Raw genomic sequence first — 25,816 nt, 5'->3', positions numbered from 1 at the left:
AGTCTCCTAACTGGTCTTCCCAAAACGAGACTCTCACCACTACAATCCATTCTGAATGCAGCAGAGAGGCTTATCTTCCTTGCTAGACGTTCATCGTCTGCAGATCCACTCTGTCAGTCCCTCCATTGGTTACCTGTACTCTACAGCATTCAATATAAAATACTTTTACTCACACACAAGGCCATTAACCAAACTACACCAACATACATCACTTTGCTTATCTCAAAATATCTCCCAACTCGACCTCTTCGCTCTTCACAAGACCTGCGTCTCTCATCCACACTCATTACTCGCTCCCACTCACGATTGCAGGACTTTCATTGGGCTGCACCCACTCTGTGGAATGCCCTACCACGCACAATAAGACTCTCCTCTAGTCTCCAAACCTTCAAGCGTTCCCTGAAAACTCACCTCTTTAGGCAAGCATATCAAATTCCATAACCGCCCACATAACTTTCATAAACCTTCCTATCAAATTGCATCCACTCTGTACAGTCCACACATATCCTCACATGTCTTCTCATTCTATGCAATAGATAGCACCTTTCCTTGTGTACACATGCCTATTTCCCTATAGATTGTAAGCTTGCGAGCAGGGCCTTCCTACCTCTATGACTGTTTGTTATCACCCATTTTGTTATTGTTATTTCAAATTGTAAAGCGCAACGGAATTTGCTGCACTATATAAGAAACTGTAAATAAATAAATCATACCACTCCTGTTTCCAGGAGGGATTGCACAACCACGTGTAGAGCTTGCGCTTTCAATGGATCCGAAGGGATAACCGTCGAGCAGAACTGGCGCGGGGGACGTCTCTTGAAAGAGATTGCGTAGCCGTGAGAGACAACTTCCCGCACCCAGGCATCCGAAGTGGTCTTTAACCAAGCCTGGGCGAACTGCAGAAGTCAGCTTCCCACTCTGGAGTCCCCCAGGGGGAGACCCGCCCCGTCATGCAGCAGGCTTGTCTTGTTTGGAAGCAGGCTGACAGGCGGCCCAGGATTGTTTAGGTTTGGGCTTAGTGTATTTGGAAGGGGTGGTATTCATGTGACCGCCGGTCAGCTGACCGACAGTCACATGACCTCAACCAGCCCGACGGGTCAACGTCCCGATGGTCGGCATGCCGACAAACAGGGACTATTTCCACTCGTGGGTGTCCACGACAACCATAGAGTGGGAATAGAACCCGTGGCGACCACAGTATGCCACCGAGTCCGCAGCGTGGCGAGCGCAGCGAGCCCGCAAGGGGCTTGCTGCACTCGCCCCTCCCCGCCGGGATCCCGGCGTCGGTAAGCTGACCGGCGGTCAGGAGACCGCCGGTCAGCCATACTACACCCATTTGGAAGTATGAGCCTGTCTTGGGTACGCCTGACCCTTTGCTTTCGAAAGGAAAGGAACGAAAAAGCGGTACTCTTTGCCTTCAGTGCAGAAGGATTAGTACTTGGGAGAAACACAGTCTTAGCAGTTGCCAAGTCAGTCACAATCTTATTCAGATCCTCCCCAAAAAGGATGTCTCCCTTAAAAGGGAGAACCTCCTAGGTCTTTTTAGAGTCTAGGTCCACCTTCCAGGACTTTAACCACAGAATTTGGCGAGCCAGTATAGACTTAGTAGACGCCTTGGCTGCCATTACACCTGCCTTAGAGGTCGCCTCCTGAATATAGTGGGAGGCTGTGGTAATATGAGACAGATATTGTCTGGCAGTGTCAGAAATATCCGGAGGCAGCTCATCCTCAATTGCCTGAACCCATGCTTCAATTCCTTTCGCAGCCCAGGAGGCTGCTATAGTGGGTCTATGTAAAGCACCAGTAAGAGAGTAAATAGACTTCAGGCATCCCTCTACACGCTTATCCATCGGTTCCTTCAGTGAGCTGACAGTGGTGGCAGGCAGAGTAGATGACACCACAAGACGGGCGACATGGAAGTTCACCGGCGGTGGAGTTTCCCACTTGTTACTCAACTCCTCAGGGATAGAATAACGAGCTAGCATCTTTTTAGACAGGGAAAATTTCTTTCCTGGAGACGACCAGGACTCCTGACGTATGTCAATTAAATGTTCAGAATGTGGTAAGGCTACTTTAGTAACCTTCTGACGTTTGAACTTATCAGGTTTCTTAGACGCAGTAGTGGGAGCGATCTCATAATCAATTTGGAGAATCAGCTTAATAGCCTCCACTAGGACAGGAACATTAACCTGGGTTGTATATTACTCATCAAAAGCGACTGTATCAGTGTCTTACGGATCAGTATATTCCCCATCCTCATCAGAAGTATTATCCAAAATATTAGTGGATTGTGAGGAAGAAGTGGCCTGCTTTGATGACCCCCTTGACCCCAGAGGGGCATGGGGTAGACTTTTGTCCAACCTGTCACTGACCTAGGTTGGAGGTGTTCTGAACTCGGGGGTTCTCCCGATGGTAGGGGAGAGGAGCCACAGTTGGGTCGGAACAGGGATGGCTTAATATAGGTCTCCTCATACAAGACTCTGACAGTAAAGCTTGGTGAAAATATTAAAGAACTTTATTGCAGGAAGAGAGCAACACAATGTCACATGACAGAGAAGGAACGTATGGGGAAATGTCCAGGCCTATAGGAGAACTTGTAAGCAATGCTAAGGATTCCAGGAAAAGAAGTACATGTGAGTGTTGGTAATGACTGAAGAACTTGTAAGCGATGTTTTTAAAGATACCGGTGATTTGAAGAACTGGTGAACGGTGGTTAAAGACTCTGACGATTTGAAACACTTGTGAGCAGTGGTTAAAGACACTGATGATTTGGAGAACTTGAGAACGGTGGTTAAAGACACTGATGATTTGTAGAGCTTGTGAACGGTGGTTAAAGACACTGATGATTTGTAGAGCTTGTGAACGGTGGTTAAAGACACTGGCAACTTGCAAAACTTGGGAGCGGTGGTTAAAGACACTGATGATTTTTATGACTTGAGAGCGGTGATTAAAGACACTGATGATTTGTAGAACTTGAGAGCGGTGATTAAAGACACTTATGATTTGTAGAACTTGAGAGCGGTGATTAGCCCGCAGCACATGCTGACTCCAAGAAGCACTGGTGACTGGATTGCAGAGAAACACACCAGCTGCAGTATACGCTGAACTTTGCAGCAACTGGCACCTGGAAGTGCCGGAGACACTGGGGTACGACTGCAGAGAGATACGTCGGGAACAAGAGCACTGGCATCCACGTCAGGGGAAAAGACGATACTCAGGCGCCGAGGCTCTGCCCGGCGTCTGACTTTGAATCTCGCACCTCCGCTGGATTGTCGGAACAGTGACGTCACCTGCTCCCCGCCCACGTGATGCCGGGTGTCATGGCGGAGCCCCTGCCCCCGGGGAACCGCCGGGAGCCGTGCCAGACAGACGCTGGAGCCCGTGGACCACCGAAGGCGGAGGCCGCAACACAGACCAGCAGGCACGCAGGGGTAAGCGCGGTGAACGCCGCCTATGGCGTGTGACACAACCAAAGATTAATTTCATTGTTGTAACTGGGTAGACAGAGTGTCCGCCCAGGGCGGATTAACTACAGGGACAATATGTGGCTGCAATGGCACAGGAGGTCCCACAGGGGGCGTAAGACATGTCAAAAGCGTATTCCGCATACTTGAGAAGCCTGCCCAAGGTGGTTCCTGATTGGCCACAGGTGCTGCAGGCTAACCGGGAGATGTATGGCACCCAGTGCATGAACCATCAGCTAAAACTTCCCCCTCAGGGAAATCCTTGGTGCCAGCACTGCATGATTCAGAAGCGTCCGCGTATTTCCCGTCCTGTGTGGCAGGCATTATAGGGAATGTAGCCTTAGAGTGTAACAGTACAATATAGCCAGACAAACACAATACCTGCAAATAACCCCCTGATTTATGTGACCGTAAATACAGGACACAAACAGGATTAAAACGGTATGAGGTGACTGAAATACACAGTAAAAAAATTACAAAACAGTATATACTGTGTAGCACCAGTGGCGCGGTCTGTCTCCTGGGACCGGATCGTGATTTACCAGCGGGCCCCACCTGGGGGACCCTCTTCCCTCCTCCCTGATGTGGAGCCACGCGATCCAGGAGAGCATCAGCGGTGGTGTGCCTGAAGACCGGTGTGCCTCCGCTGCAAGTACCTGGGAACCTGGCCGCGGGAGTATACGGCGCTGCTGGGGAGGTGATGGAGCCGCAGCACACAATGTCAGAATGACATAAACAGTGCTGCGGCCCTTGAAGTCTTCTTAAAAAGCTGTTTTCAGGGCTCCCTAGTGCAGCCCCACCTGTTAGTGACCTGCTCTGCAGGTACCAACTTACAAACTGAGCTCCAGTGCCCAGAGGTGGGGTTATAGAGGAGGCGGTGCAGTGCATCCTGGGAACAGTCAGAGCTTTAGCCTGTTGGTGCCTTGGATCAAGATCCAACTCTACACCCCAATGTATTCCCTGTGGAATCCCAGTGTACCTCGCTGCAGAAATAAATATATATATATATAGATATATATAGATTGGGGCAAAAAAGTATTTGGACAGCCACTGAGATAGGTCTGTAATTTCCATCATAGGTATACTTCAACTGTGAGAGACAGAATTTGAAAAAAAAAAAAAAAACAGGAAATCACATTGTTTGATTTTTAAACAATTTACTTGTATATTCTTGTGGAAAATAAATATTTGGACACCTACCAAGCAACAAGATTTCTGACTCTCACAGACCTATTACTTCTTTAAGAAGCTCTTCTATCCTCCACTCGTTACCTGTATTAATGGCACCTGTTTGAACTGGTTATATGTATAAAAGACACCTGTCCACACCTTCAAACAGACTGCTACCTCTCCACCATGGCCAAAACCAGAGAGCTGTCTAAGGACACCAGGGACAAAATTGTAGAGCTGCACATGGCTGGGATGAGCTACTCGACAATAGGCAAGCAGCTTGGTGAGAAGAGATCAACTGTTGGCGCAATTATAAAAAAATGGAAGAAATACAAGATCACTGACAATCTCCCTCGACCTGGGGCTCCATGCAAGATCTCACCTCGTGGGGTATCAATGATCTTGAGAACGGTGAGGAATCAGCCCAGAACTACACGGGAGAACCTGGTCAATGACCTCAAGAGAGCTGGGACCACAGTCACAAAGGTTACCATTAGTAACACACTACATCGTCATGGATTGAAATCCTGCAGCGCCCGAAAAGTCCCCCTACTTAAGCCAGCACATGTCCAAGACCATCTAAAGTTTGCCATTGACCATCTGGATGATCCAGAGGAGGATTGGGAGAATGTAATGTGGTCAGATGAGAGCAAAATCTAACTTTTTGGTATAAACTCCACTCGCCGTGTTTGGAGGGAGAAGAATGATGAATGACATTCCAAGAACACCATACCCACTGTGAAGCATGGGTGTGGAAACATCATGCTTTGGGGCTGCTTTTCTGCAAAGGGGACAGGACGACTGATCTGTATTGAGGAGAGGATGAATGGGGCCATGTATTGTGAAATTTTCGGCAAAAACCTCCTTCCCTCAGTAAGAGCATTGAAGATGAAATGTGGCTGGGTCTTCCAGCATGACAATGACCCCAAACACACCGCCCGAGCAATTAAGGAGTGGCTTCGTAAGAAGCATTTCAAGGTCATGGAGTGTCCTAGAAAGTCTCCAGACCTCAACCCAATAAAAAATCTGTGGAGGGAGTTGAAAGTCTATGTTGCCCGGTGACAGCCCCAAAACATGACAGATCTAGAGAAGATCTGCATGGAAGAGTGGGCCAAAATACCTGCTACAGTGTGTGCAAACCTGGTCAAGAACTACAGGAAACGTTTGACCTCTGTAATTGCCAACCGAGGTTATATTACAAAGTTTTGAGTTAAACATTTTGTTTGTCCAAATATTTATTTTCCGCAAGAATATACAAATAAATAGTTTAAAAATCATACAATGTGATTTCCTAGTTTTGTTTTTTTCAGATTCTGTCTCTTACAGTTGAAGTGTAACTATGATGGAAATTACAGACCTCTCTCATCTTTTTAAGTGGGTCAACTTGCACAATCGGTGGCTGTCCAAATACTTTTTTGGCCCCACTGTATATATATATATATATATATATATATATATATGCAAATGGAAGAGAAGAACAAGCACCTATGGTGTAGTATGTCTTTCCAGGATGCGCAAATAACAGAATTGCGTACCAGATTGTGGCTTGTATTAGAGCATATCAATCCCTTGCTTCATAGTCCAAATACAATCTCAGAATCTGTTTTTGGATAGCGAAATGGATTCTTTCTCTTTCGCAGATAATTCTGGCCTTATCGGGTGTGGATTTTATATGCTCTTATACAAGCCACAATCTGGTATGCAATTCCGTTATTTGCGTGTTATTTGCGCATCCTGGAAAGACATACTACACCATAGGCGCTTGTTTTTCTCTTCCATTTGCAGATCTTTTTGGCTACATATACCTAGTGGCACCCTGAAGGACTGAGCAGACGCCCAAAGAAGCGAAAGGCGTTAATACGGGACTATTAAACCCATTCTTGAATTTGTGATACCCTGTGGACTATATATTGGGGTATAGGAAGTGAGACATATAACTCACTTTGGACTTTGTGATATCCTGTGGACATACGTTGTGGTACGGGAATATTAGATTAGGATAAGCGCACTGATCTATACATTTCTGAACTACATACATATATATATATATATATATAACAAGTAATTACCGGCACTCCACCTGTTCAAATGATGCCTCCGGTGCCATCCAGCTGATGCAGGATATGTAGTAGTCAAAAAACGGCGGCACTCGGTAAGGACTTTCACAACCAAATAAAGAGACAGACACTCCGTCTATGCTGTTAACGTTTCAGTAATTAAACTTTCGTCAGAACAACAAGTGTAATACAAAAAACATACCTTTATACCCTCACCGCATCACCCTCTGTTCCTTTGGCGCGACTACCCGGCGGGTCCGGATGACGTCCCCACCCACATGTGCAGCGCGCTCCATTCCTCGTCAGGGCGCTGGTCACCTAGGCAACATGTACACAAATAATACATTCCATTAAAACACAGTAAAACAGTGCAGAAAACAACATCAATGGACCCCTGATGCCCAGTAGTGTACTCAAACCAGTTAATAAATATTGCACTAATAAATCGTTCAAAGACACTTATCTAATCACTCTATTATAATTCTATAGAAAACAGTGCAATCCCAATTGCTCATTTAAACCTGCTGATACTAGAGTATTCAGGCGATATATCCACCTCGCCTCCCTACGGAGGAGCGCTCGGTTTCGATCACCACCCCTGATGTTGGCTGTTTTCTGGTCTATAATTTTGTATTTTAAGGACGCTAAATTATGCTTATAATTTTTAAAGTGTCTGGCTACCGGTTGTGCTTGATGGTCACCCTCCAGGGCAGCCCTGATGGCCGATCTATGCATCGCCATCCTCTCACGGAACTGCCTGGAGGTCTTGCCAATATAATACAGCCCACATGGGCATCGTATAAAGTAAATAACATGGGTGCTGGTACAGGTGAGGACTTTATCGATTTTGATGAATTTACCTGTATGGGGATGGGAGAATCCTGGGCTAGTCTCCATATAGCTGCAAGTTGTACAGCCCACATACTTATAGTACCCTGGTTTTCTTGTTAAAAAAGTTGCCACTGGTGCCGGTTTACATCCAGAGATGTCATTATGAACCAATAGGTCTTTTAAATTCTTGTTACGGGTATATGAGGGTAATAAAGAATTATTCTTAAACATCGGTAGGTCCTTATCTGAAGTAATAATAGACCAACTCTGGCAGGTAACCTTGTTGATCTCCTTGCTCAAGTGGCCATATTTTTGCACAAAAGGAATCCTGTTCTTGAGGGAATCTACTTTGGACTGAGCACACTGTAGGGCATCATCTCTATTCATGCTCAATACCTTATCTTTGGTTTCCATCAACTTTGACCAATCATAGCCTCTCGATTTAAAATCCAGGGCCATTTTGGTAATCTCCCTCTCAGTTTGAACAAGGTCATCAGAAATACGATGTATTCTCAAAAATTCAGAATACGGTAAACTATATTTAGTAGTAGGAGGATGGAAACTTGAAGCGTGCAACACAGTGTTCTTGTCAGTAGGTTTTTTTATACAAGTTGGTGTGTATCCTACCCTCCACAACTGAGATCTCTACGTCCAAATAATTACACTAGTATCACTCACCGTAGCCGTAAATTTTATATTGGCATCAACACTGTTAATGTACTTCAAGAACAGATCAAATGACTCCTCTGAACCCCGCCAAATTAAAAATAAATCATCTATGTATCTGACGAAGAAAATAATATTATCTGCTATCCTACTGTCAGAAAAAAAACATATCTTTTTCAACCTCAAACATGAAACAGTTGGCGAAAGCTGGTGAAACACAACTACCCATGGCACAGCCCTGGCACTGTTCGAACCACCTCCCATCAAATAGGAAGTAGTTTCTAAACAGTGTCAGTTTCAGTAATTCAATAAAAAAACCTAAATCCGGCCCATTATATTGAGGAGAATTGGATAGAGGTCTCCTAGCAGCCTCTACACCTCTCCCATGTGGGATATTGGTGTAGACAGGGCCGGATTGGCCATTGAAGTTACCGGGACGTTCCCCGGGAGGCCGGCCGGGCTCCGGGGCCGAATGCAGCATGTGGCCACGCCCCCAGGAGCATGTGACAGGCATAGACAGCCCGTCGGGGCCTGTCACAGGGCACAGCTGGGAAGAGCTCTGCACTTCTGCAGCCACAAAAATAGGCTGTTCTCTTGCGACTCGAGACAGAGCTCCTCCAGTCCCCTGCTAGTAGCCGCCCAGACAGAAGAGCGCAGTGACACATGTCCATGCAGTAAGTGGCCTCTCTCTCTTCTTCATGTCACTCCGATCCTGGCTCTCCACAGCACCAAATGCTCCGCAACACTCCCTCCCTCCAATTCCCCCCACAGCTCCAAGCTTCCTCCTCATCCACGGCACCCACGAACTCCCCCTCCTCTCCCGCACCTGTCCACTCTCCCATCACAGCTCCCCCGCCACCTCAATCGCGGCACATTCAACCCTCCCACTACCCTCACCTGTCCTCTCTCTCCTATCACAGCTCCAACCCCCCCCCCCATTTGCGGCACCAGCGACTCCCCCCCCAATTTTGCAGTACTCGTGACCACCCCACGCCCCCAACCCCCCACAAGCTACCCTCAACTGTCCTCTCCTGTCACAGCTCCAACTCCCCCATTTGTGGTGCCCACCCCCCTCCCCTTCACAACCTACCATCACCTGTCCTCTCCTATCACAGCTCCAACCCCCCCCCCACCCACTCGTGACCACCCCGCGCCCCCTACCCCCACAAGCTTCCATTACCTGTCCTCTCTCTCCTATCACATCTCCAACCCCCCCACCCACACGTGACCACCCCGCGCCCCCTCCCCCCACAAGCTGCTACCATCACCAGTCCTCTCTCTCCTATCACAGCTCCAACCCCCCCACCCACTCGTGACCACCCCGCACCCCCTCCCCCCACAAGCTGCTACCATCACCTGTCCTCTCTCTCCTATCACAGCTCCAACCCCACCCACCCACTCGTGACCACCCCGAGCCCCCTCCCCCCCACAAGCTACCATCACCTGTCCTCTCTCTCCTATCACAGCTCCAACCCCCCACCCACTCGTGACCACCCCGCGCCCCCTCCCCCCACATGCTACCCTCACCTGTCCTCTCTCTCCTATCACAGTTTCAACCACCCCATTTGTGGCACCCACGCCCTTCCCCCCCACATACTACCCTATCCTGTCCTCTCGCTCCTATTACAGCTCCAACCCCCCCATTTGCAGCACCTGCGACCCCCCCCCCCCGCATTCACGGCATTTGTGACCACCCCCTGCCCCCTTCCCCCCACAGGCTACCCTCACCTGTCCTCTCCTGCCACAGCCCCAAGCCCCCCATTTGCGGCACGCACGACCCCCACCCCACAGGCTACTCTAACCTGTCCTCTCTCCTATAACATTGCAGGCGTCCCTGCAATGTGAGGTATTTCGTCTAATGTCCGTTTGTTTCTATGGCAGCAAAGAAATTACGAAGTGTTGCTTCAGTCATTGGTTATTAACTGTCCCATAGATCGTGAGTCAGCAAAGCAGTATTGTTAGTGCAATTATGACAAGCTTGTAATATGTCCTTCCCTTTAGCACTAGGGTGTCAAAGCTGCCTCTGAATAAGATGTAATAATACTCAGGTACGAGAGCGTGCTCCCTATTCCCCCTTAGCACTGGGGTCCGGATGTCCGGGTACTGAGTAAATTAGTAAGTTAGTGAGACAGCATGCAGAGTATGTCTGACAGTCACTTTATGAATGATTTAGCCGGCCGGCTATAAACTCACTTATCCACATACGCGTTTCTCCGCCTTGGTATATCTTCGGCGGCTTCCTCAGTGTGTATGGAGCCTCTCCATGCTTGCCCGGCTTATATGCCGGGTTCGTATTTCCGTTTTCCTGTCTTCCTCGCGCACGCCTCATGCGCCGCGTTCCAAACCTCGTTCTCACTTCTCATTACATGCGGAAAGTCAATACCTGCGATGCCTGTTAAGACCAAGTCTCATTATCAATATCGGAGGTGGCTCACCCTCCCAGTTCTTCTTATATTATAAAGTTTCGATGTTTATAATTTTCAATTTACGGAGTCACCTCTATAATAATAGCTTCTATATGTGCACATATTTAACCATAAAACCTTAGAAACATATTTTCGGCTCGTGTTTAACACGTACCTATACATTAAATTACCCCTATTATTTCCACATACGCACAGATAAAAAGCTTTTTTCCTTTCTTATTTCAGAAATTTTATCTTGGTGTTAGTCCTACTTCCTAAAAAGGGAAGAATATGTGTATACCCCCCTCTCTTTTATATAAAAAAAAACAAATAAACAAACACATATAGTCAATCCCTTTAATAATTATTGCGTATCAATTAATATACATGGAAGATTAGTTCCCCCTAATATTTTTCTCTTCTTTAATTGATGGATCTAGCTTTCTCGATCTCTAATCTTTATCCAGCAAATTCGAATCTAATTATACCTATAATGAATATGCAATAGGCATAATAGTACACACATCCCGCAATCCTAGTCCCATAGTCACAATGGAACAAGCAAGCGATAATTAGGAATACTATCTAATCACGTACTCCCATAATCCCACCCACACCTAGACCCCATTTAGTTCCACGGTGTCATTTAATCCATTTGGCAACATCGTATCTAGTTGAAAAATCCAGTACGCTTCACGTCTACATAGTAACCCATACCTATTACCCCCCCGTTTGGTCTGCTTAATTTGTTCTATAGCCATCATAGTGATACCTTATTCAGAGGTAGCTTTGACACCCTAGTGCTAAAGGGAAGGACATATTACAAGCTTGTAATAATTGCACTAACAATACTGCTTTGCTGACTCACGATCTATGGGTCAGTTTATAACCAATGACTGAAGCAACACTTCGTAATTTCTTTGCTGCCATAGAAACAAACGGACATTAGACGAAATACCTCACATTGCAGGGACGCCTGCAATGTTATAGGAGTCACCTAAGGGCAGTTATTATAGTCAGTGGAACGACCACATGTGCACTAATTTCTTAATGTCTGTTTTTAGGAGAAATTTTCTCTTTGCATAATAGTTAGGTGTTATAGAGGCATTAAATGTTTATATTTATGATCCGTGCAATATATGAAATCCGGCCGGTGATTGTATAATCATATACATTTTATATATTTTTTATTGTGGGAATGAATAAAATCTTTAATTGAATGCTAAGCGCAGTTCCAGTTTCTGTTTTTTTCTTGCTGTATTTAAGTGGTGGCAGAGGAACCAAGCCCCAGGAACGTGCGGCTAACATTCGATTTAAACATTAGCGCCCAATTCTGTTTTTTTTTTCTCTGTCCTCTCTCCCATCACAGCTCCAATCCCCCCCATTTGCAGCACCCGTGACCCCCCACCCCATTCGCGGCACCTGCGACCACCCCCGCACGCCCCCCCACAGGCTACCCTTACCTGTCCTCTCCCATTACAGCTTCAACCCCCCCATTTACAGCACCTGTGACCCAACCCCACCCCATTTGCATTTGGATTTAATCAACAGCCTGGTATACTTAAAAATCACAGTGTTAATTAAAAACACAAATATATTGAAAATGTCATTCCGTATTCCTAGAGGGAATGCATTTAGTACACGCTGGTTTATGTGATTTCTGTGTGAAGGCTATGGGGGCCATTCTGACCCGTTCGCTCGCTGCATTTTAACACAGCAGAGCGAACGGGTCCCTGCTACGCATGCACCGGCACCGTAAGGCGCCTACGCATGCCAGACGGCCGAAGGCCGTAGCAGGGATGCCATCGCCTCTGCCTGATTGACAGGCAGAGGCGATCGCTGGGCGGGAGGGGGCGGAACAGCTGCGTTTGGCCGCCGTTTCGTGGGTTTGGTCCGGCCAATGTGGGCGTGGTTGGACCGAATGGGGGGCGGGCCACACTCAGCCGTCACACGCAGCCGCTGCGGGCCGGGGAGCGATAAGTAGCTCCCGGTCAGCACGCTAAAACTGCGCTGGCCGGGAGCTACTCTTGAAATGCAAAGGCATCACCGCTGTACGATGCCTTTGCACTTCTGCGAGGGGGGGGGAGGACTGACATGCGGGGCGTCCCCCCGCATGTCAGGGAAGAAGATCGTAGCTGTGCTTAATTTAGCACAGTTACGATCAACTCGGTATGACCTACTATGTGCTGCAGGTAGAGGGAGACGGAATGGTGATGAGATTTATGTAACTGCCACCTGTGCATCTTCTAACTGACCTCCCTACAACTGACACCCCTGCACGTTGTACCTCCCCCTGACCCTGTAACTACCGCCCGTTGTCCCTGTAACTACGACCCCTGGACCCTCTAATTGCAATGCCTGCAACTGCTCCCTGTAACTGCCACCTATGCACATTGTAATTGCACCCCCTCCAACTGCCACTCCTTCACCCTGTAACTTCCACCCATGCACTTTGTAATTGCCCCCCATTGCATGTAACCCCCTGCTCCCTGTAACATGCACCACTGTACACTGTAACTGCCTCCAATGCAAGTGATACCACTGCACCCCCCTTCAACTGCATTCCTGCACCCTATATCTGCCCCCCTGCATTGTAACTGCACTCACCTGTAACTGTCCCCCCTGCTCGTGGTAACTGCCCTCCACTGTGTGTGTCCCATGCTGCCCTGTCTCCAGGAGGAGCTGCCACCTCCCCCTCCATGCAGTCGTTGACATCTGAGGAAACCTCTTCCCACCCTTCAGTGTATATATATATATATATATATATATATATAAATACTCGGTAGAGAGTTCACAGTAATTACAGCCCGCACCATGCTCATCCCTAGCTTCCAGCACTGCCTTCTCGTCTTGCCTGTCTCTTGCTCCATGGCTGCCTGTCCCACAAAAACAATGCCACGAGGGTCTGTACCCTGCACAGCTGCCCAAGCACTCAGGGTCGGGGCCAACAGCAGCATCAGCGACCAGGCCAAGTACTGGGGACCTCTTCCATAGACAGAACCAGTAAGTCACTGGGCGCTCACTGTGACATACTTCACAGACATTGTGGTGGTTGTTACTTTCACAACAGGGCAGATGTATTAAGCCTGGAGAAGTGATAAAGAAGTAATAAGTGCAAGGTGATAACGCACCAGCCAATCAGCTCCTAACTGTCATTTTTCAAATCTGTAATGACTGGCTATTGCTTTATCACCTTCCACTTATCACTTCTTTATCCCTTCTCCAGCTTTATACATCTGCCCCCATGCATGTTTTATCTGCGTATCAATTTATTGGTTATGGTAGTATCAGCATTGTTTGCTTAGTTCTTCAATATGTATCTGGTAACTTTGGGGGGATGTAGTTATAATGCTGGCTATCGGGTTCCTGGCGTTCAGAAGCCTGACGCTGGAATTCCGACAGCCAACATATTGCTGGCGGTCACAATGCCAACACCCAACAACCCCTTCCCCCTGTAATTCCCACTTGGTTGGTGGGTCCACGCCACCAACTGAATGGGAACAGAACCGGGCCTGAAGCATGGCAAGCACAGCGAGCCCATGAAGAGACTTGCTGCCTCACTGCCGGTATACCGGCAGACGGGATGCTGCTGTTGGTATACTGACAGCCATCAGTCTGTATATCATAATTGGAAAGTGTAGGTACTGGCGCCGGCTGAAGTTCAAAATAAATTAGCTATATCAATATGATAAAAAATTCAAATTTAATTTCTGTGCAATCATAAGAATAAAAATTCCTCAATAATAAAATACAATCAGATGTGAATAACTGACATATATATGAACCACAGCTTAGCCCCATAAGCATATATTGTCCACAATCCCTGGCTAGGACATTTACTAGCAGCTGTTTTTGCAAGTTCAATTTTGAACAGGGTAGGTTACCAGACTCTTTTTCCAGATGGAATTCCCTAGGTGTCCATATTGCAGTGGAAACCAGATGGCAAAAGGGTATGAGTCCGGATCTGCAAGTCCCTTGTGTGCAAATTTAAAGCTGATGAGTGCATATAGGTCCAAATATCGCCAGGAAGTGGTTGGGTTTGCTGGTGCTTGTGGTCCTTCAGATAAAAAGCTCAACGCGTTTCTCTGCATATGCTCCTGAGGAAGCTGGCACCCATAAGACCAGAGAAACGCGTTGAGCTTTTTATCTGAAGGACCACAAGCACCAGCAAACCCAACCACTTCCTGGCGATATTTGGACCTATATGCACTCATCAGCTTTAAATTTGCACACAAGGGACTTGCAGATCCGGACTCATACCCTTTTGCCATCTGGTTTCCACTGCAATATGGACACCTAGGGAATTCCATCTGGAAAAAGAGTCTGGTAACCTACCCTGTTCAAAATTGAACTTGCAAAAACAGCTGCTAGTAAATGTCCTAGCCAGGGATTGTGGACAATATATGCTTATGGGGCTAAGCTGTGGTTCATATATATGTCAGTTATTCACATCTGATTGTATTTTATTATTGAGGAATTTTTATTCTTATGATTGCACAGAAATTAAATTTGAATTTTTTATCATATTGATATAGCTAATTTATTTTGAACTTCAGCCGGCGCCAGTACCTACACTTTCCAATTTTGCTTATCTATTTAAGGGAACTGACCTTCCCTGTACAGGCTGCCGTTGATAGCGCACTCTATTTATATTTTTAGTCTGTATATCATCCCCATTCCACTTTGGGCCTCGTTAGCAAACAAAAAAAGCAAGCAACTGGGCAAAACCATGTGCACTGCAGGGGGAACAGATGTAACATTAGCAGAGAGGGTTAGATTTGGGTGGGGTGTGTTCAAGCTGCAATCTAATTTGCAGTGTAAAAATAAAGCAGCCAGTATTTACCCTGCACAGAAACAATATAATCCACCCAAATCTAACTCTCTCTGCACATGTTACATCTGCCCCACATGGATTTGTCCAGTTGCTTGCTTTATTGGTTTGCTAACAAACCTGAATAACCCCCTTTATGAGGTTTATGCAGTAAGTGTTTGCGTGATTATTTTTATACATTCATAATTTTTATGCTAAATTGTTGTTATTTTTTTATATATGGTTCATTTTGATGATAATACATGTCACTCATTCTGTATGTCATTTTTTTTATATATATATATATATATATGTAATTTGGGTGATGTTACGTTTAGGTTTTTATTGTATCTTATTTAGTTTTAATTTTTATTAATTTTCATGCATTTCATATATAGGACCCAATTCAGAGATATACGCAAGGCTGATATTTACAATAAGTGATTATCAGCACAGTTGCACTGTGTACGCGCCAAGGTATCCTGACAATGGGGCCGATTCAGATCTGATCACAGCTGTGCATTTTCTCACAGGCTGCGATCAGGTCTGAACTGCGTTGTTGCGTATGTACCGCAACAACGGGGATCACTGGTCAGCGACGGGATGGAGCTAAAATTCCAAACGCACCGGCGATCACAAGGAGATTGACAGGAAGAGGGCATTTGTGGGTGGCAACTGACCGTTTCTAGGGAGTGTCCGGAAAAACGCAGGAGGGACCAGGCGTTTTGTGGGATAATTTCTGACATCATCTCCGGCCCCGATCATCGCAGCGGGTAAGTCCTGGGCTGTGCAGAGACTGCACAAACTGCTGTTTGTGCAGCTCTCCAGCACATGTGATCGCACACCTGCACACACACAATACCCTCCCCCTGTAGGCGGCGACTACCTGATCGCAGAGATGCAAAAAACGCATCCTAGCGTTCACGTCTGAATTACCCCCAATGCCGCTTGCAGTGAGGATTTCTTGTCAAAATGATCGACAGCCAGGGACCATTTGGGGGCTGTCACTGGTAGTGGCTGCAAATACGCAGTCGTGTTGAGACCATTTTTGGGGCATGCAACTGTGATACAATATGCTCGAAACGCGGCCTCAGATACTCAGTTCCCGCGTCCATTCCGCACAAACATAGTGATCAATTATCGAAAAATTTTGGCCACCACTGTGAAGCTTCTTGGATCTGCGAAGTCAGTGGTGGGCATCTCAGTCTATTTCAAGGCGGCTGCAGATTAGCATGTTTCTGCATATCTGCTGCGTTCGGGATTGCAGCTCCGAATGCATTAGCGTACACATGTGAATCATACCCATGCTTCCTTATTATTTCTGCATATATTTACATGATTAGCATGTTATGTGCTCATTGTATAATTTGTACTACCCGGATTTCTGTTCCCCACGACCTGCTGGTAGACTATGTGTTTTCGTCTAGGATATGTGTGACATCTGATCTCACGAGAACTCGGGAACCTTCGCAACGGCACACCTCACACCCCTCTAGTTATGGCCCCGTGTACTAATCCTGCCTACTTTGGTGTTGGTTCCGCCAACCATTGATTTGGTGCCGCCCACATGAGGCCACTTCAAGAAATTTTTCCAGGGCCACTTTTAGTTCCCAATCCGCCCCTGGGTGTAGAGGCTTACCACATCAAGTGAGCACAACAAACTGCCAATAGGTACATAGGTACATGTTAAATTTTTTGATTAGGCTAGTTGTATCTATAAGGTAAGTTTCCTGCGCCTGAATGACAGGTTGAAAATACCAATCAAGTTACTGAGAAACTTTATAAAAGACAGAGTCCCGTGCCGCAATGATGGGCCTTTACTTTATACGATGCCCATGTGGGCTGTATTATATTGGCAAGACCTCCAGGCAGTTCCGTGAGAGGATGGCGATGCATAGATCGGCCATCAGGGCTGCCCTGGAGGGTGACCATCAAGCACAACCGGTAGCCAGACACTTAAAAAATTATAAGCATAATTTAGCGTCCTTAAAATACAAAATTATAGACCAGCAACCAGCCAACATCAGGGGTGGTGATCGAAACCGAGCGCTCCTCCGTAGGGAGGCGAGGTGGATACATCGCCTGAATACTCTAGTACCAGCAGGTTTAAATGAGCAATTGGGATTGCACGGTTTTCTATAGAATTATAATAGCGTGATTTGAGTAATGCAATATTTATTAACTGGTAAGAGTACACTACTGGGCATCAGGGGTCCATTGATGTTGTTTTCTGCACTGTTTTACTGTGTTTTAATGGAATGTATTATTTGTGTTCATGTTGCCTAGGTGACCGGCGCCCTGACGAGGAAAGGAGCGCACCGCACATGTGGGTGGTGACGTCATCCGGACCCGCCGGGTAGTCGCTCCGAAGGAACAGAGGGTGATGCGGTGAGGGTATAAAGGTATGTTTTTTGTATTACACTTGTTGTTCTGATGAAAGTATAATTACTGAAACGTTAACAGCATAGACGGAGTGTCTGTCTCGTTATTTGGTTGTGAAAGTCCTTACCGAGTGCCGCCGTTTTTTGACTACTATACATATATATATATATATATATATATATACACACAAACTGTATATAGGTATACCGTAGAAAGGAAGAGTCGGCACTCTGCACTTCTAAATTTGTGTAAATCTGTATTAATAGTTATTGATGTAGGTTTTTCCTTCAGGGTACAGATTTACACTAATTTAAAAGCCCGTAGAGTGCCACCTATTTCTTATATTACGCTAAGAGGATACCCTGGCATATATATATATATATATATATAACATGTATGTTCCTGCACTCACATCAGAAAAATAAACAACAGTGAGGTGCTCCCTAGTGGAAATCTCCCTAACCGGGTAGACCCACAATATTTAAACAAGAATCCAACAGTGTGGAGGTGCACTCGTCGAGTTCAAACAGTCAGCAACTTCAATTTGTTCACAACAGCTTTATTTCAGTCTATATTCGGCTCATTAGGTCGACGTTTCGATCCTCATTCAGGGATCTTTCGCAAGACAGGCTTCGATTTACATACAATATTTTGAAAGCATCATATATTGATTACTACAAAAGAACAAAGAAAAATAAATAAAATAACTCACTTAAAGGAACAAACACACAAAACACAAAACACATATATGGACTACCACACTCCGACAGCATTTAAATGCAGAAATCTCTTAACACCCAATGTGGTTCAAATACAATACCACGCCTCTGTCAATGCTTGCCAAGTGTGCACACCAGCTCCAGATACTAGTCAATTAACACCAATGTGGGGTATAGATATCTCAGAATTGTGCAACAGCTGTTGTAAAGGGGGTGTTAGTAACAACATCCACTTACTCAGAAAATCAATATGTCATGTTCAGACAATAAATGTGCTGTATGGTTTAGTCAGGCTTACTTCTAACGGGATTCTGCAAAAATGAATTAGATAAAACATATATACATATATATATATATAAATGCATACATATACATATATACATACACATATATATACACACACAACTGCATGTGCATAACCACATACACCATTGGAATAAATAAATCCCCATATTCCAATTTTGCAGAATCCCGTTAGAAGTAAGCCTGACTAAACCATACAGCACATTTATTGTCTGAACATGACATATTGATTTTCTGAGTAAGTGGAGTGTGGTAGTCCATATATGTGTTTTGTGTGTTTGTTCCTTTAAGTGAGTTATTTTATTTATTTTTCTTTGTTCACCTATATACAGACACACACGCACCCACACACGACCCAGAGCCATCATAATACAGCCAGCCTTACTTTTTCCTGGCAGGCTTCTGTGACACAGGAGACAGAGAGCTTGTTCCTCTCTGTCTCCTCCAAGAAGAACACACACCTCTCCACACGCTGCCCGGGATATCTTTACCATCTTTACTGCAGCCTGCGCGCTCAGCCAATGACTGAGCGCGCATACACTATTGGACAGCTGCAATGAATGAATGAAATTAACAGCCTAGCGCTTCTACTAAATAGCAGCTGGTCTTCAACACAAGGAATCCACCCTTAAAATTCCAAAAATAGATCTGTAAAACAATATAGTTCAAGACTAGCGCTTCCAAAGGTGTTGATGAAACCAATGGCTCTGTGTGTAATCCAGAAAACAGACTGGTCTTTCCGTGTTCTTAGGAAGACACTCACATTCAAATTCTTACTGGTTTTCACATAAAGGTATCTTTACAAGGTAAAACAGGCATTTGTTCATCAGGACTCGTCAGAAAACCCCTTGTAATAACACTTGAATTAAACTCCGGTCTCGAGTGCACGGAAAGGTATCTTTGTGTCCCGCAGTCCCCTTCAATGTAGACAAGGTGCAATCGTAACGATAAGATCCACAAGAAGTTTTAATGGTCCACAAACAATATCCAATATGACAAATTTCAAGTCCATTTATAAGTCCATACAAATCAGGCCAAATACCGGAGATGGAAAGCGTGGAGGAGCCTGGCTGTATGCTGAAAGATCCGGGCGAGGCTGCCACAGACTTCCAACACTGATTGGTATGGTCTTCCTTTCTCTTTAAAATGAATAGCTGCAACACATTTCAGGGATTACCATCCCCTTTGTCAAGAAGCCATTGCTCAGCTGTCCTGTACTGCTAGGCAACCAAAGGGGAGCCGGGAGTGCTGCACAGTGCACAGATCGGTAAGACCTCATATCTGTGGTGGGAGGCCCGGGGTGCTTACCCCTAGGCACACCCCCACCCCCCCTTAATCCGACTCTGCCTCTAGGCTAAAAGTTTCAAATTGAGAAATGTATAATTAAATATTACATGAAGTAAATTGTGTTTATGTCATCCCTATGTCCAGTTGTGTGGTGAGGAACAAGACTAGCTTCTGTTTGTCCACGTATGTTATGATTGGCAGCCACCAGCTCTGGTTTTGCCTATTACATTGACCATAAATAATTTGTAATTGGTATTGTACCACCAACCCAGGGCATCCCTGTAAGTGTCCTGAGGCACATAGTTTGAAAAACACTGCCGTATTTATATTATGGTATGTACATTATTTTTGTATTATTATTGAAACACAATAAAAATGTTTTTTAAAAAGTCAGAAAACCTTGGAGACCTCCAGACTGGAGATAGTAATCATCTGAAAACTGTAGTATTAGAATAACTGAGCAGCCTTTGTTCCTGACAGTCTGAATCATTTTATTGTGTGATTAGTTTTTATAGTGTGCGCCACCACGAGACAAATTTCTCTTTTTGTGCTCTTTTCCAGGACATGCCTTAATTTTACTTCTGGAAATCTGTAGCTGGGGATGCTTTATGTCATAGACATAAAAAAGGCTGATGCAGAGTTAAATGTAACCCATAATATGCAATTGGGCACAATGGTCCTTAAGACCAAGTTGTAGGCAAGCTCAGTGAGGGCCATGCAGAGCCGCACGTAAGTGAAAATATCCCCGTTAGGAAGTGTTAATATTGCACCTAGTATTGGGAAGGTGACTGTAGACAATGATGATGATGACGAGTAGTAAATCAGGCACATATGCTGCCCACTCAGAGGCCACATCTCAAGATGCCTACAGCTCTGCATATGAGCCAAAATACACTATTTGTCATTGTGTTATTTTATTATCCTGTCTATCTGCTTCTGGAAAATAGAAGTGGTAATAAAAAAAAATACAGAATTAAAATAAGAGATCTTGTACCAGTTCCTGCTATCAAAACTTGTAAATGTAACTGGTATCAATGCTGCTTCAATGTACCTGATGCTGTACTATTAATCTGCCCAATAAATCATGTCCTCTATGGTTTGTAGACATACTTCCAGCTGTCTTTGGACACAAATACCTCTTTCCTTACAAATGATCCTGATTATAGTTATGAAGGATAGATTTGAATGGATAACTCATACAAATGTTGTTGTTTGGTCCGTACATCTACAATACCATCAATGTCATGCACTCTGTATTTAGCAATTTTAAGGCATTTTCATATAGCTATCATATCTCCTAAAAGTCATGAGTCCAGTCAAGACTATTTTCCCTTTACTTTTACCAACGCTTTGTAAAGGCCAGTACTGACGGGAGAGATGTGTGCTGGGCAATCTTAACACAGACCGCTCAGCACACATCTCTACCCCCGCTCAGCACAGCGTGATGTGCTGAGCGAGGGGGGGGGGGGGTGACGACGGGGGGCCGCTCACTTCACACCGTGCTGAAGTGAGCGACCCGCTAGATTTAAGGCCAGTACTCACTGGCCGATGTCAGAGAGATGTGTGCTGAGCGAACCGCTCAGCACACATCTCTCCCGGCGCTCAGCACAGCGCGACCTGTGCTGAGCGTGCGGGGGGAGACGGGGGGGCCGCTCACTTCAGCCAGCGGGTGAAGTGAGCGACCCGCTAGATTGGCCTGCATGCAGGCCAATCTAGCAGCAGCGATAGCGATGCGCGGGACTGCGCATCGCTATCGCTGAGGGGGCTACACACGGAGCGATCGTTCTTAAAATCTAAGCAATCTAGTCAGATTGCTTAGATTTTAAGCAGCGATCGCTCCGTGAGTACCCCCCTTTAGCCTGCATGCAGGCTCAATCCAGCACCGGCGATAGCCACGCATCGCTATCGCTAGGGGGCATACACACGGCAGATCCGTGCTTAAAATCTAAGCAATCTTGTCAGATTGCTTAGATTTTAAACACGGATCTCTCCATGTGTACCCCCCCCCCCCCCCCCCCACCCCATCCCTTTACAGTATGATACTTATCTTATAGAAGATTTATAAAAGTGGATTGGTGGGAAAGGCAAATTGCAGCATCACTGGTGTGGAGCCTGTTATCATTGGTGGAGTGGCAAGGACCGGAAACATGGCAGGAAGCAGGCAGAGAGAGAGGTGACAGAGACAACCTTACCTGTGCTCTCATAGCCTGTACAGAAGAATCTACACTACATTACACCACAGTTATAGTTTTAAAGTTACAAAAGCTTTCGAATACTACTGCAGCGGTGCAGGGCTGATCATTTATTACAATAGTAGCAAACGGATATTTCTTTATTAATTGTGAAACATGGCTATTTTTGACTTGACAAAATAAGAGTAATCTAAATCCTATCTGATATACAGAAGTTGCACCAACTACAATCATAGCACACTCGTAATCTAGTGTCATAACTAGAAGTGTTCCAAAAAATATTGTATGGAGTACATTTTCAGGTCCCTCTGCTTTCTAGGTCATTGCCCTATAACTGTGGCCATTCGCAGTATACGTATACTGAACTTTGGAAGCCCAAAGTCTCTGAATTGAAAATCTGTGACAGTCAGAACTGTCAATACATAAGCAGGGGAAGTGGGCATCGATAATACACGTAAGTAGTAGTCGCATTATTAGTGGTTTTATTCTTCAAATATACACAGTCTACCATGATAATCTGCCAATGATTGGCATATAAAACCATAATGGGTAATACCCAGTGTTCCCTGTAAATTTTAAAACCTAGGAAAGAGATATTATATTATTATATTTTACCCTTTAACATCTATTTTGTTTATCTTAACTTGTTACAATTTGTGCTGCTGCAAAGGCAGAGATTACAATGGATTGCTGCAAAGGCAGAGATTACAGTTAATTACTGCTCAAGCAGAGATTACAGTGGATTACTGCGCAGGCAGAGATTACAGTTAATTACTGCTCAGGCAGAGATTACAGTGGATTGCTGTGCAGGCAGAGATTACAGTGGATTGCTGTTCAGGCAGAGATTACAGTGGATTGCTGTTCAGGCAGAGATTACAATGGTTGTTTTTTCTAAATAGAAATTGTTTGGGATTTTGAGGGGGTAAAGGGCATACAGAATTATAAACAGGGAGGAAAGGAGAGGGGGAAGCATATTACAAAGATTTTCAGAGAAAAACATTCTGACAAAACAGCTGAGGCAGAAACTGAGTGGTATGATAAAACAAATGTAACTCTTATCAACCTTTTAAAATACCAGACAATTCCTAACAGTACATGGTATCAATAAGCAGGGCCGTCTTTTCATATGGGCTCAATGGGCACTTGCCCAAGGGCCCAGGAGTATAAGGGCCCTTGACTGACAGCTGAGAGTCCCCTCTTTCCAGGGGTACTAGATTTTTGAAAATCGGCCCTGGGGAACCAGAGATATCGGACTTCAAAGCCGTGGTCCCCATACAAGCCTGTTAATTGCTCTTTCCAGCCAGATATCTCGGGTTCTGTCTGACTTTAGAGTTTTTCTAAGGGTATTTTACAAAATCTGGGACTCTCCCCTTTTAGTGGACACTGGCAGCTTGTCTCTACTATTGCCAGGACCAGAGATATCAGCCTTCCAGCAGCTGGTCCCTGCTCCAGCTCCACACGCCTGGTATGCAGTTTTAGATTTTTGTCGGTGGATTACTCTGGCTCCTGAGCTCTGGTCCCCAAGTCACCAGCACCTCCTGAAAGGTGGGACTCTCTAGTTTTTTTTATCCAATTCAAAGCTAAGAAATCTATGTCCAGGAACTGGAGATATCTGCAGTCAAGCAAGCTGCCCTCCCACCAGAAAATGATGAATATTAAGCCCACTCCACTATCCACCCCTCACCTACGTATTAAACACCCCCTACCACCCTGGAAGTCATGTACCGGGGGGCCCTTCATTCAACCCAATGCCCCCTTCTACAGTTTAGTGTTCTCCCTCCTGCCCCATCTGTGCAGTAAAGGAGTAATTAGCAGAAATTACTGCTCCAGGTCCTACATGCTGAGCGGAAAATAGAACATCCCCTACCGCCCGCAGGACATCAAAGCTGCTGCTGATCGCACCTTCCACCCCTACTTCTGGAGGATGGGTAGGGACCCAGTGCATTGCTGTGCCCAGGGGTCTACACTGATATTAAGACGGCCCTGAATAATGTCTGAAAGAAAAGAGAAGGGCGGGGACGATGGCAAGTAAGTTAATAGGGGGAGGAAAGCCGAGGAGGTTAGTAAGGGCAAGAAAGTGGTGTCATGCAGAATATGTTAAAGGAGATTTATCGCAGTGATGCAAAGTAGTCTATACAACGTGACCTAAAGCTAGAAAATGTATGAAATTTGCACAGAGCGCGCTGGTAATTAATTTAAATATACGGGGCAGATTTAACGAGTGATATTCTTGTTATTACTCGTTATGAATGATAAATGATGCTCCAGCCAATCAGCTCCTGTTATGCATTTGAAAAATGACAGTTAAGAGCTGATTGGCTAGAGCACTATTTATCATTTGTGACGAGTGATAACAATAAAATCACTCATTGTTAAATCTGCCCCTATGAGTTTACAACACCTTGTTAATAAAAATGGAAATGGATGGAGACAATAGGGGTCATTCCGAGTTGATCGCTCGCTGCCGTTTTTCGCAGCGCAGCAATCAGTTTACTACTGCGCATGCATATGCACCGCAGTGCGCACGCGCGTCGTACGGGTACAAAGCGGATCGTAGCTGGGCGATGGATTTAACGAATCCATTTGCACAGCCGATCGCAAGGAGATTGACAGGAAGAGGGCATTTGTGGGTGGCAACTAAATGTTTTCTGGGTGTGTTTGGAAAAACACAGGCGTGTCCAGGCGTTTGCAGGGCGGGTGTTTGTCGTCAATTCCGGGACCAAAAAGACTGAAGTGATCGCAAGGGCCGTGTAAGTCCAGAGCTACTCAGAAACTGCAAACAACTTTTTTGTCCCGCTCGGCTGCACAGGCGTTCGCACACTTGTAAAGCAAAAATACACTTCCCCGTGGGCGGCGACTAAGCGTTTGCACGGCTGCTAAAAGTAGGTAGCGAGCGATCAACTCGGAATGACCCCCCATGGGTCCTTCCAGTTAGCAGCAAACTGGGCTTGGGAGGTGTGCATGATATGATTAATTGATTGGGCAGGCACATTAGGAAGTGGAAGTAAGGAGTAAGAGAGGTAACAGGGCATATGAATACTCATTACCTGAGCCATGAGGTTGTGAATCTCACGCCAGAAACTCACAATAATGGGACAGCACCATCACACATGGGACACCGCCCCTGTCTGGACGAATCCTCTCCAATGTTGGCCTGCTTATCATCATGACTCGACTCGAGCTTTCCAAGCGTCTTTGACCAATGTTGGTCAAAGACGCTTGGAAAGCTCGAGTCGAGTCATGATGAAAATACATACCGTCAATAAAATAGTTTATACAGTAAGCTCCTTCAATAGTCTTAAAGCAGATCGAAGGTTTTGTCAGATGTATGCAGATTTTCTTTCATTCCTTTGGGTCGAGGAAGCTGCTCCATTTTAAAGTCATCAATCTCAATGATCTGATAAGCAGGCAGGATCGATTTATACTGTACTATAGACTATAGAATGCTTGCACAGCATTGTTTGAGAGTCTAAAGACTGCCCTATATAGTCTGACATTTATCTGGTATCTGGTCTATAGATCAACATTAA

General features: G+C 45.5%; 1 protein-coding gene across 5 annotated transcripts in view; it reads left to right on the top strand.

Annotated features, from left to right (window-relative positions):
• The window catches only part of LOC135056182 (aquaporin-8-like), a 201,524-nt gene that overhangs the window by 113,704 nt on the left and 62,004 nt on the right, over positions 1 to 25,816 (top strand). Inside the window, exon 3 of one of the 5 annotated variants that reach the window (XM_063961036.1) lies at positions 17,690 to 17,805. The exons of 3 other annotated variants lie outside the window; for them this stretch is intronic. The gene's annotated coding sequence lies outside the window, so the exon portion shown is untranslated. Of the gene's footprint in view, positions 1 to 17,689; positions 17,806 to 22,661; positions 22,741 to 25,816 lie in introns of those variants that run through there. One more of the 5 variants, XM_063961039.1, reaches the window with a different exon arrangement.

This window comes from Pseudophryne corroboree, chromosome 3, assembly GCF_028390025.1.
Source record: "Pseudophryne corroboree isolate aPseCor3 chromosome 3, aPseCor3.hap2, whole genome shotgun sequence".
Taxonomy (NCBI): Eukaryota; Metazoa; Chordata; class Amphibia; order Anura; family Myobatrachidae; genus Pseudophryne; species Pseudophryne corroboree.
Note: the sequence above shows the minus strand (reverse complement) of the source record. Positions and strands in the feature narration are given on the sequence as shown.